Consider the following 13,706-nt stretch of genomic DNA (forward strand, 5'->3'; position numbering starts at 1 on the left):
GAAAATAAAGTTCACTCACATCAAAGCCAGTGCCTGGCTTTTGGGTCTCTCGTTCACGACTCCACATGGCTGCCGCTGCAACCGTGACAAAAGTTCCAGAGAGAAGATTTAGCAAATGTGGCACAAGGACCGAGTTTCCATTATCTTAGACTTAAATCTGTCAGGGGACAAATAAGGACTTCTGCTTTTTCTTTATTAAGTCAGAGCACCTACAGTGGGGCAAAAAAGTATTTAGTCAGCCACCGATTGTGCAAGTTCCCCCACTTAAAATGATGACAGAGGTCAGTAATTTGCACCAGAGGTACACTTCAACTGTGAGAGACAGAATGTGAAAAAAAATCCATGAATACACATGGTAGGATTTGTAAAGAATTTATTCGTAAATTAGGGTGGAAAATAAGTATTTGGTCACCTCAAACATGGAAAATCTCTGGCTCTCACAGACCTGTAACGTCTTCTGTAAGAAGCTTTTCTGTCCCCCACTCGTTACCTGTATGAATGGCACCTGTTTGAACTCATCATCTGTATAAAAGACACCTGTCCACAGCCTCAAACAGTCAGACTCCAAACTCCGCCATGGCCAAGACCAAAGAGCTTTCGAAGGACACCAGGAAAAGTATTGTAGACCTGCACCAGACTGGGAAGAGTGAATCTACAATAGGCAAGCAGCTTGGTGTGAAAAAATCAACTGTGGGAGCAATCATCAGAAAATGGAAGACATACAAGACCACTGATAATCTCCCTCGATCTGGGGCTCCACGCAAGATCTCATCCCGTGGGGTCAAAATGATCATGAGAACGGTGAGCAAAGATCCCAGAACCACACGGGGGGACCTGGTGAATGACCTGCAGAGAGCTGGGACCAAAGTAACAAAGGTCGCCATCAGTAACACACTACAACGGCAGGGAATCAAATCCCGCAGTGCCAGACGTGTTCCGCTGCTGAAGCCAGTGCATGTCCAGGCCCGTCTGAAGTTTGCCAGAGAGCACATGGATGATACAGCAGAGGATTGGGAGAATGTCATGTGGTCAGATGAAACCAAAGTAGAACTTTTTGGTATAAACTCAACTCGTCGTGTTTGGAGGAAGAAGAATACTGAGTTGCATCCCAAGAACACCATACCTACTGTGAAGCATGGGGGTGGAAACATCATGCTATGGGGCTGTTTTTCTGCCAAGGGGACAGGACGACTGATCCGTGTTAAGGACAGAATGAATGGGGCCATGTATCGTGAGATTTTGAGCCAAAACCTCCTTCCATCAGTGAGAACTTTGAAGATGAAACGAGGCTGGGTCTTCCAACATGACAATGATCCAAAACACACCGCCCGGGCAACAAAGGAGTGGCTCCGTAAGAAGCATTTGAAAATCCTGGAGTGGCCTAGCCAGTCTCCAGACCTCAACCCCATAGAAAATCTGTGGCGGGAGTTGAAAGTCTGTGTTGCTCGGCGACAGCCCCAAAACATCACTGCTCTCGAGAAGATCTGCATGGAGGAATGGGCCAAAATACCAGCTACTGTGTGTGCAAACCTGGTAAAGACCTATAGTAAACGTTTGACCTCTGTTATTGCCAACAAAGGTTATGTTACAAAGTAGCCTATTGAGTTGTATTTGTGTTATTGACCAAATACTTATTTTCCACCCTAATTTACGAATAAATTCTTTACAAATCCTACCATGTGAATTCATGGATTTTTTTTTTCACATTCTGTCTCTCACAGTTGAAGTGTACCTCTGGTGCAAATTACTGACCTCTGTCATCATTTTAAGTGGGGGAACTTGCACAGTCGGTGGCTGACTAAATACTTTTTTGCCCCACTGTATGTAGGATCTGTAGCTAAGAATTATCTTGGGACTAAAAAGAGATATATAACTGAATGTCATCTGAATGTAGCAGTGATTAAAAAAATGTTCAAAACGTGCTGAAGAGCCATCAGATATAACAGAAAGGGCCCTAAAACAGAACCTTGTGGCACGCCATAGGTAATAGAAATAGAAGAGGACATGTACTTCACTGTGTTTATGTCATCACTGGTCATCTGCATTATTAAAGGAGTGAGAAGTGTCTTCACCTAGGCCATGTGGGGGTTGCAATATCCCATACGACATGTGTTGTTTTTATACACTGACGTGAGCAGTAAAACCTTTGAAGTGCAAATTCCTGAGAATTTTACTGAGAATGAATTATGACACCTTGTGATCTGCCTGTACTGGACCCCTGGTATGAACAATGTAATTTCTGTAATGTGTCACAAGGGAGTGCTCTTCATCTGATTGTCCACTGACATGCATTCCCAAATCATTGCTGCTTACTACATGTAGCTGCATATATTTAGGCTGTGAATTAAATCATTAGTGCTTCATGTTGGGAATATTTACTAATCCTAAGAGAATGACATATTCACCTAATTTCAGAACAATGCAGTAAATTACAAACACAAGTCTTTGCATTCCTCTACCTCTCATTTTTTTCATTTCTACTCCTTTTTCTAATAAATTCGACTAATAAATAGCCCTAACTAATTCCAGTGTCTGCTGTTAAGGTTCACAATTGAGGAGGGAGAGTACAAACCACTCTTGGTCCAGAAGCTCTTGGTCCAACAATGATTTTAATGAACACACGTGTGGGAAGACACTCTGTACGCAGACAGCCAGTAGTCCTCGACTTAATCAAAGCATGAACAGATATTTTATAGCATCAGGGTTTGTTTACTGACGCCCCTTCATGCGTCGCCGATACATTTTATACATAGATCAGATCAACATCACCATGACTTTTCACCCAGAAAATCATCTTCTATTTTTATGGCTGGTACTTTCCGTTCTTGTCTCAAAGTGAATTGTTCCTCTTTCTTGTCGAGACATAACTAATCTCTCCTCTAAATAAGTCTAACTAATGTGTGTGTATGTGTTGACCTCACATGCTCTTTGTGTCACCTCTTCACCTCCTACTGTCTGTGTCTCGTCCTCAAATGCTCTTTCCCAATTCACCTGTTGCACTTCTGACCTTTCACTAGACCAGAAGCTCACTGAGACTATGTGTATGTCTTCTACTAAATAAATGTTTTAACCAAGAACCTCTACTAAAACCTTAATATAAAATGACCTGATATAAGTGTTTTGTAAGCATGTATTGCAATTCCTTCTATGTTCTAGTTTTCCCTCAGCATGTATCACCTGAACAGTCACGTCAGTGAAGCTTAAGACCTTTAAAGAACCTGAACATCAACTCAAATAAGCACAGATATGCAATATGTATAAAATAGTTATAACTGCACCTGGAATACAAGGTCAACATAATAACTGTATGCATAACATCTTAAGGCCATCTTAAAGCTATCTGTTACATGGTTAAAGCAATGATCATACTGCAGATTATATTATGCTGGTCAAATACTTTTTGTTCATCCCCACAATCCCCCTTTCGACCTCTGGCACACCAGAGGTCGATACATAGATTGTTGTTCACTCCTCAGTCCACTCGGCTACCTCCAGATCCATCATCGGCATCATGGACATAGGGGCCACCGCCCCAGGGTCCACTGCCTTTACAATCACTTTCTCTACCAACCTTCGGGCACAAGGAATGAGACAACAACCACAGGTCACCAAAATACCCACCAATACAGATAGAGACAACATAATTGACAGAGCAAGCCCCTTCCACTTTCCCTTTTTTACTCTTTTTATTTAAACCACCCCTTTTCAAACTCTCAATTTGTTACCACTCCTTTCTGTAGGCGCGGCGATCTCCTCCTAGGCTGCTCTTCTTTCTTCGGCCTTCCAGGTGGACTACTGGTCGGCCCGTTGCACAGGTGAAGAGGTTTATTCTGCCTCTGTTCCTTGACACCTGCGTTCTTTGAAGACGAATTTTCCTCCACCAAGCTCTCGTGTGCGGGTGCACACTGCGACCAGTGGTACCAGGTGTCGCCTTTCCCTTTCAGCTGGACTGCTGTAGCCGTCCGGGCGGTCACCTCATACGGACCAGTCCAGCGGGGCTCCTTCCACTTTCGCTTAATGACCTTTAGCCATACAGCCTTTGCGTCCGGTACCTCTCCGTTCCCCGTGGGTCTCTCACAAGTGACCTGTTTTGTAAAGCTGGACACAAGAGCTTTCAACTCATTAAAATATTCTGCATGAGACCTGTTGCTTGTCCTGGGCTGCTCCACCGTGACCACTGTCCAGGGTGCTGGAAACTGTCTCCCAGTCAGCAGCTCATAAGGGGTGAAACCTGTGGATTGGTTAACAGAACATCTTATGGTCATCAAAGCAATGGGCAGGGCTGCGACCCAATTTAGCCCTGTCTGGGCACAGATTTTAGCCAACTTGTTTTTCAAATTTAGGTTCATCCTCTCTACCTCTTGCAAATCTTTGTTCTTGAAGTGAGTACCATTGTCTGATCTAATTCTCTTGGGAAACCCATGCCTTGGAATGTAATGATTGATTAAGCACTTAATCACGCTTTTCGCGTCTTCACATTTGGTCGCCCATGCTTCGGGCCATCCAGTCAGAACATCCACACACACCAACAAATACCTCACCCCACCTGGCCCTGTATCAACCATGTCGGTATAATCAATCACGACCTCTTCTCCTGGCCTTTCTGGCATGAGAAACTTACCAGCTTCAGGTTTTACTGCTGGCTTTGGGTTGTGTGCCCCACAAATTAGGCACGTTCTGGCCTTTTCCAGTATCATCCTTCTCAAATCAGGACGCCACCATCGGCACAAATTTCTCTCCATCTGTTTCACTCCCACGTGACCAAGCCCATGAGCCTCATTCACCTTCTGTTCCGCCATTTTGGCCGTTAAAGCGGGACGCCCATCTGGCCCCCTCCACAAACCGCCATCTTGCCAGGCTCCTTTGTTTTCCCACACCCCCTTTTCCTCTGGGGATGTCTCCTCCTGAGCCTGTCTAACTTCTTCCATGCTGTTAGTGCTAACCTCCTCTTCTGGGGTTACCTGCACCATTTGTCTCTGTCCTTTGTAGCCCGCTGCTTCCTTTGCGGCTTCATCAGCTTTCTGATTTCCCTTTGCCACCATACTGTCTGCTTGTGAGTGGCCTTTGCATTTTATAATACTTACCTCGTCTGGGTCCTCTAGGGCCTTTTTGTGACAGATGGGTGCATTAGTGGCCGTTCTGAACCCGGCTCTCTTCCACTGAGCCAGTTCCACATGAGCTGCTCCAAACGCATATGCTGAGTCAGTGTAGATGTTCACTCTCATGTTTTTAGCCAACCTCAGGGCTCGAGTTAGGGCTATCACTTCAGCTCTCTGGGCCGACTGTTGTCCCTCAATTTTTCCTGCTTCTTTCACCTGAAACTCAGTTCCTACTCTACAGACTACTGCATAGCCGGCTTTTAATCCTTCTTCATCTCTGTGGCAGCATCCATCTGTGAACCAATCCTCAGCTCCATATATGGGCTCTGCCTTCAGGTCTTCCCTGATTTTTCCTTCAACTTGGGCTTTCTTAATACAGTCATGTGGTTCTCCTGACCCCATTAGGTCTGCCATATTTATTCCTTCATGTGTGAATATCAAATTTGGCGCCTCTAAAATTTTGCTCAACCTTTGTTGCGTCAGTGGAGTCATTGTGAATACCTGTGAGTTCACATAGGCCACTACACTGTGTGTGGTAAGCACTTTCAGTGGGTGTTCCCTCACTATGTGTGCTGTTTTCTGAATTATCTTTGCTACTCCTGCTGCGTGTTGTGTGCATGTGGGATGCCTTGCTTCTGTTGAATTTAATCTTATGCTGACATACATAAGTACATCCCTACCTCCCCCTTTTTTCTGAAACAACACACCATTCACAACTCCCTTTGTTTCTGAAACATCAAGATAAAATGCCTCATCATAGTTAGGTGTGGCCAGATCTGTGGCTCTTGACAAATCCTGTTTTAGCTAAATGAACGCTGTCTCTGTGTCCGGCGGCCAAGGCAATTCAGCCTTCAGATTTCGAACACCAACTTTCTTGATCAGGTCCCTTAAAGGGGCAGTTTTACCCGCATAGTTCGGAATGAACTGCCTGCTGTAACCTGTCAAGCCAAGAAAGGAAAGCAACTCCTTCACAGTTCTTGGTTTTGGATGTGTCAGAATTTGGTCTCTGTGTGTGTTCATTAACCCCACTGATCTGTGTGCGATCACCCGGCCCAGGAATGTTACCTCTGGCCGGACCAACTGCAGTTTTTCTTTACTCACTTTGAAGCCACACTCCGCCAATCTGTTCAACACCACGAGCGATGCTGCCGTACAGGCCGCTGCTGACGGGGCTGCAATAAGAAGATCATCAACATACTGTATTAATGTACAGCCCTCTGGCAGTTGACATGGGGACAATGCCTCTTTCAACACCTGATTGAAAATTCCTGGTGAGAGTGCAAAGCCTTGTGGTAGGCGTGTGTACCTAAATTTCCGGCCTCTGTATGTGAAAGAGAAAATGTCTCTGTGTGACTCGTGCAGTGGGAGACAAAAAATGCATTCGCTAGGTCAATACATGTGAACCACTTTTGGTCCCCAGTAATTTCGGTCAGAGCTGTGTAGGGATTTGGTACAGGCACAGTGTCAGTCCTCAGTATGGCATTTATTGCTCTCAAATCATGTGCCATACGGTACTTCCCTGTCCCATGTTTTTCCACTGGCAAAATAGGTGTGTTCCAAAATGACCATGAGGGCTCAAGCACTCCTGCCTTCCACAGTCCTTCAATGGTTTCAGCTATACCTTCCTCTGCTTCAGTTTTGTGCTTATATTGTGGTCTGTTAATTGGTATGTCAGACTTCAGCTGGAACAGGACAGGCGAACAGTTAGCTAAACCTACATCTGTGGGCCCTGCGGACCACAAAGTATCAGGCAATTTTGAGAGCTCAGCTACTGCATCAGGATGATCCATTCTTTCCCTGCCATGTATTCTGGAGATTTCTTTATGTTCTAAGATCACTGCATCGTTGGACAAACAAGTTATGCGATATATTTTACATTTTGGTGCATACCAGACATTTGGAATTTGGGTGCTTTGCCAGCATGCGTTGTCCAGCGCCCGCTTGACCATTGGTCCCAGATCTCTTGGCCCATGACCCTCGTGGACCGCCAATGTAATGTGAGGGGCTTAATCCTCTCCCACATTGTACCAAGGCACTTGTTCATCAGTAAATTTCACAGCCGCGGCCACACCTTCTGGTCCAACATAAATGTTATGTGTTCGCACATTCCACGTCTGTCCCTCAAGATCAGACTGGAACTGTTCCCGATAGATATCGTTATCTTCCCTATCATAAAAGAGTGTAACGTGGAAAGGATCTCGCGGGGGAATAGACGGCCAGACTCATTATCCAGGGTTTCCACAGCTGATAATGTCTGATAAGTTCTGGACTAGATATTGAGTCTTTGAAGGTGATCCCAGGCACGGGAATTCTTTTCCTCCAGGCAGAGTAACCATCAGTCCATCTGGTGAGCACATGATTGTGGCTCCCAGTTTCACAAGCAGGTCCCTGCCCATCAGATTTGCAGCCACCTGTCAGGACACCACATATTTGTCTCTCAAAGTCTGTTTTCCCAGCTTTGTCAATGCTGGATCTGTCAATGGCAGTGTCATTGGAATCCCGGAAAAGCCTACCACATTAACTGTGTGACAGGAGAGTGTCGCACTGTCTGGTGTGTCTTTCAGTGTTGAGTATGTTGCTCCAGTATCCACCAGGAAGGGCAATTCAGTGCCTTCCACGGTCATTGACAGCATGGGTTCTGCCGTCCCCACGCTGTTCGGTCTCTCCGGGCTCCGTCAGTATTGCTCCCCCTCCCAGCCCCAGTCAGCTACTGGGTACTGGGCGACTGGTGCTGCATTCGGGTTTGGAGCTTCATGTGCTCCCCTGTAAGCAGCTCTTTGTCTTGGGCCTCCTCGTGCCTGGGGTTGATAGCCTCGCCTCTGATAATTTCGCTGCGATACAGGGCATTCTCGGGACCAATGTCCTTCTGCTCCACAGCTGTAACAGCCAGTCCAAGACACATTGTTAGGATTCCCTGGATTCCGAGCCCTTTGTCCTCCCCTCACGGATCCACCACGCCCTCTCTGCGGTCCACCGGTCCCCCAATTCCCTACTGGTTGACGCTGCCCTGGTGCATTGGCGGGCCAACGGTCATCAGGGTAGAGACCCGGATCCTGATCTGGCCAGTCAGGCACAGGATCGGGCTGAGGCCTTGCCACCATTATTTTCCTTGCGCTCTCTTTATCCTCTTTCTTTCTGTCTCCTGCTTTGTTTTTTGCTTCTGCCAGCTGCAACTTGACCAGCCACGCCTGGGCTTCCTCCAACTCTTTCTTTTGTTTGTTTGCCAAATCCTGTTCCCGCTGAAGTCTGTGGGTCACATGTCTGTCCCACTGCACCGAGTCTACAACGGCAAAATCTGGGTTCTTTTCCAAGTCAACTGCAACCTGGTTGGGCAGCCCTGCCAGCACTGCCGAACGAAACCACGCTCTACTTTCACCCTCCTTCCCCGGATGTATTCCTGTTTCTAACAACCATTGTTCCTTTGCTTTAGCTAAACACTCTCTGGGTGTGTTTTTAGGATCCCAAATAATTTTTGGAATGGCTCCAGAGTTAGGAGTTGGGTACTTCTCCCGGACTGCATCTGCTAAGTCATTCTGCACCTCATGGTATGGCAGGTCATTTGCATATCTGGTTGTTTGAGCTATCTGCTCTACATCTGCTAACCCACCACCCAGCATACAACGTCCGGCCAAAGCGCGAAAATCGCCCAGCGCTAATTCTTCTCCTTCCCAATGTTCTCCCTTGGTTATTGGTGGAAGTTGTTTAACCAATGCTTCCAAATCTCTCACCTTATAGGCGCGATAAACTGGTTCGTTCTTTGGACCTGCTATTAGAGGCAGATTTAAACCAGGGTCAGGAGCTCCTTGTTCAAAACTCACTTTTCTACTCTTCCTCAACTTTCCTTTTCCCTTTGAGCTCTTAAATATGGGCCGTCTCTGTGCTTGGTCTCTCTTCACACTTCTTTTCCTCAAAATTAGGCTTGTACTTGGTTGGGGTTCAGCTCCTCCATCTTCGTCCTCCTCATCGTCCTCTTCTTCTGATGACGTCGCACGGTCTTCATTCTCCTCTTCTGGCCCTCCCTGCATTACTCTCTGCTTTATAACCTCCAATGCCGTTAATGCCTCTATTGACGCACGTAGGGCCTCATGCATTTGTCCATACACTTCTCCTTCAGTTTTTAACACCAAGCTCAGAGCTATTTTATCACCCAGCCCTTTCTGTTGGGATGTAATAAGTTTGCTTACCTCAACCTCCATCGCTTGGCACTCCTTCTCTGCTGATTTTAATACTCCAGGGGAAGCCAAACGAATAGCTTTCTTAAGCTGTTCAAGCTGATCCTTCAGAGGTTTGCATCCCCTTTTCCCACTAGGTGTCGCACCCGAGCTGTCAGCCATTCTCTGAAACACAGACTTACCTCTTCCAATGGCGTTGGTCGACTCCACCTTCTAGGTCTAGGTCACCCAGACACGCTTAACTTTCGGTTTCAGTCTTCGTCTCGCTGTTCTCGCAACCACTGGCTCCTCTTCCCCTGCTCGGTGACACACAAAGTTTAACCCAGCACTTTAGACGCTGTCCTCGCGTTCTCAAGCGTTGACACTCAATCAAAATTATTCGCCCTCAAAGTGTTAATATATGACACCAGCAACCCTTATGCGCAACGCGCTCACCTCCGTATACTTACCTCTCCAATAGTTCCTCGGATTAGTGTTTTTCCGTTTTTTCATTTATTTTAAACCCATTAACGGCGCTGCGCGTCCCTTATATACTTTACAGCAACACACCCTCAAGCATCCCTCAACTTATCCCGTACTAATAAATCTAAAACCAAGAAATCACCTTTATGTCATTATATCAAAGCTTTCTCCATTTTGCACAGCCTGCCACATGTTTAACAAAAAATCGCTGCCCGAGAAGGCTCCCACATATCAAGGTGGTCGTTCTCACAAATTTCCAGCAGACCCTCAAATAAACAAAAACAACGACCCAGGCAGGCTTCCAGTTCAGCCTCCTCAATTTCTATGCACACCGAAAACTCATGGGGAGATTCTTCTGTCTCCCCGTGTCCTACACAATTCACCTCCAAATGATCCCCTACAATTGAAATTTCAGTGTGGAATGAGGCAGAGATTAACATTTCCTTATTTATTTACTATATGTAACCTGAATTTTTCTCTCTCTTATCAAATAACAAAGGTTATCTTTAAAATTTGTTATTGAACTACTAATTAAGTTGCTTTTTATGGTATCAGTGGTAAACTACCCCTAAAAAGTCCACTTTATTGCGTGTTCATTGAGTTACTTCTATTAAGGCTATTTAACAAGTTCAATTTACCCATACTCATTAATCTGTCACGCTTATTAGTGGCTCATGGTTGCTTAAAGCCTATGTCTGACTTGACCACAGAGTTAGAGCATCATTCAATCCTCTCAGGATGACCACTCCACTTACTCTGCATCCAGTCAGCTCATTAATTAACAACCCTTGCAGACTGTAACCCTTTTTATTTTTTGTTTATGCCTTCAAATCCACCTTAAATCTTCTTACCTAAACGTTGGTTTTAAACACAAACAATTCTTATATTCTACTTTGAAACGCTGTCACCATTCATATATTTACAATGTTATTATATACTAAGCCAGCATTTTAATCGCAGACATTTATCCACATTTGCAAACAATAGTTATAGAGCTGAATAACACACAAAACCGAAAGCATAGTCCTCTCATGCGCTCTGCATCAGCTGCCTCATTTGCATGCACACACACTCTCCATCTAAAAATGGCAGCAGGCAGTCAGTGCATTGCTGACTCGACACACAGCCTCCTCTCACACCAAATTTTCTTATTCTATATTACAACGACGTCTTATATTTACAACCACTGTCAGATCTGTCAGCTTTAGCGCCTACACAATTTCGACAAATTTAAAATAACCGCCCAGCGGATAAACTCCCTGAGTTTTTTGCGACCAATTCACCAGTATCTGTCCAACAGTTTCTGGCCTCATCTCTAAAGTCCCTAACACAATTTAAAAGCGTCAACCAACCCAAACTTTGCCTGAAGCTCTATTTTTGGCATTTCACAGCCAAGGCTTACCCTGAAGTTTTAAGTTAAAGTTACACGCCCGAAGTCCAACTTCTTCTGACCAAAAAAGCGCAGGTACCGTTCCAAACGGTAAGGAGACTCTAACTCCTAGCTTCATTCCAGGATGCCCTGTACCCCACAGTTAAGCCAAACTGAACTAACCCTGTTCGCCGACAGGTCAATGTCGCGCGTCCACGACAAGGAGGGAGCGTAACCTCCGGGCTCTGCGCTTCCTAGAACCCCCACGGTTCCGTTCTAAAATAATTTATAATACTTTGAAACAACAATCAACACCCGAAACAAGTGTATAACTGAGGCAGGTGCAACCTAGTGGTCAATGGAGACTCCAACTCACAAAATGACCGCTCAGGTCCACTCTTATGACCAAATTTGGACTCTAACCAACACAATAACCAATTCCCTACCAAACTACTTGAGACTCGAACTCAATTTCTTTGGGACTTCAACCCAGTATTTAAACTTTTCTTATCAGACTCTTAACTACTTTCATTTCTTCTTAGCAGAACTCTAGCTGCATCAACTCATGAGATTTTCATCAAAATCAAAACAGACATCCACCAGTAACTTCAGTGAGTAGACTTAAATTTTATCATGTCCAATTTGGCACACTTTGGAAATAATTCAACAGGTAGTGCCTTACCTTTTGGATAAGCCGGCTTATGCCCACTCACTTCGACCACTGGAATTCATGTCTGCCCGTCAGACCACCTAAGACCAAATTTCTCCATCTACCCCTCCTCAACCACCGGACGAAGCCCCCAAATGTTAAGGTTCACAATTGAGGAGGGAGAGTACAAACCACTCTTGGTCCAGAAGCTCTTGGTCCAACAATGATTTTAATGAACACACGTGTGGGAAGACACTCTGTACGCAGACAGCCAGTAGTCCTCGACTTAATCAAAGCATGAACAGATATTTTATAGCATCAGGGTTTGTTTACTGACGCCCCTTCATGCGTCACCGATACATTTTATACATAGATCAGATCAACATCACCATGACTTTTCACCCAGAAAATCATCTTCTATTTTTATGGCTGGTACTTTCCGTTCTTGTCTCAAAGTGAATTGTTCCTCTTTCTTGTCGAGACATAACTAATCTCTCCTCTAAATAAGTCTAACTAATGTGTGTGTATGTGTTGACCTCACATGCTCTTTGTGTCACCTCTTCACCTCCTACTGTCTGTGTCTCGTCCTCAAATGCTCTTTCCCAATTCACCTGTTGCACTTCTGACCTTTCACTAGACCAGAAGCTCACTGAGACTATGTGTATGTCTTCTACTAAATAAATGTTTTAACCAAGAACCTCTACTAAAACCTTAATATAAAATGACCTGATATAAGTGTTTTGTAAGCATGTATTGCAATTCCTTCTATGTTCTAGTTTTCCCTCAGCATGTATCACCTGAACAGTCACGTCAGTGAAGCTTAAGACCTTTAAAGAACCTGAACATCAACTCAAATAAGCACAGATATGCAATATGTATAAAATAGTTATAACTGCACCTGGAATACAAGGTCAACATAATAACTGTATGCATAACATCTTAAGGCCATCTTAAAGCTATCTGTTACATGGTTAAAGCAATGATCATACTGCAGATTATATTATGCTGGTCAAATACTTTTTGTTCATCCCCACACTGCTCACTCACCTTTTCTCTCATTCTCATGGTAAAAATGTAAATGGCCTGCATTTGTATAGCGCTGTACTCAGTCCCTAAGGACCCCAAAGCACTTTACACTACATTCAGTCATTCCCCATTCACACACTGGCAATGGCAAGCTACATTGTAGCCACAGGTGGCCTGGGGCTCACTGACAGAGGCGAGGCTGCCAGACACTGGTGCCACCGGGCCCTATGACCACCACCAGTAGGCAAACATGGAGTTAGTATTTTGCCCAAGGATATTTAGCATGCAGCCAGGAGGCAGCCTGGGATCAAACCACCGACCTTCTGATTAGTGGCTGACCTGCTCTGCCACCTGAGCTACAGCCACCCCATGCATGACTGCACTGTCTCCAGTTCTTTCACCATCTCCTACTTTCCATTTTTTATTCCCTTTCTTTTTTCTTGCCCTCTATCAAACTGTCAATTTAGGTCAAGTTCAGCTGTGGGACACACGGGCGTCTGAGGCCGACCGACAGCTCCTTTGACCTGGTGGTCCACATCCTATGTAGACAGAGGCAGTCCAGTTTTGTCCTTAACTCTGGCAGACACACACTGACTCTCTGGATGGTAGAATTTCTATGAAGCAATTGTGCTCCATATGTTCGAACATTAAAACAAGGCCAGAGTTACAGATTTAATACTCCATTCAAAACGTCTGAATGAGTTTGTGTACATGCTCAATGTATAGCTAACCTACGCAGACCCCACCTGACACTAGGATCGAGTATGTGTTGATCAACATTGACTATGTGCTTCCCTAATGAGGAACAAACCCTTTGGAGATAAGTAGACCCAAAGAATCTAGGTTACTTATTTACAGTGTGCTGTAGTTCCAGTCCAAACTCTTTCATAGAAAAAGGCTTCAAGTCAAGTGTGTGACAAATAAGAGGT

The sequence above is a fragment of the Rhamphochromis longiceps genome, linkage group LG12 (assembly GCF_057381845.1).
Source record: "Rhamphochromis longiceps isolate RC_006_pf linkage group LG12, R_longiceps_female_GT1.1, whole genome shotgun sequence".
Classification (NCBI taxonomy): domain Eukaryota; kingdom Metazoa; phylum Chordata; class Actinopteri; order Cichliformes; family Cichlidae; genus Rhamphochromis; species Rhamphochromis longiceps.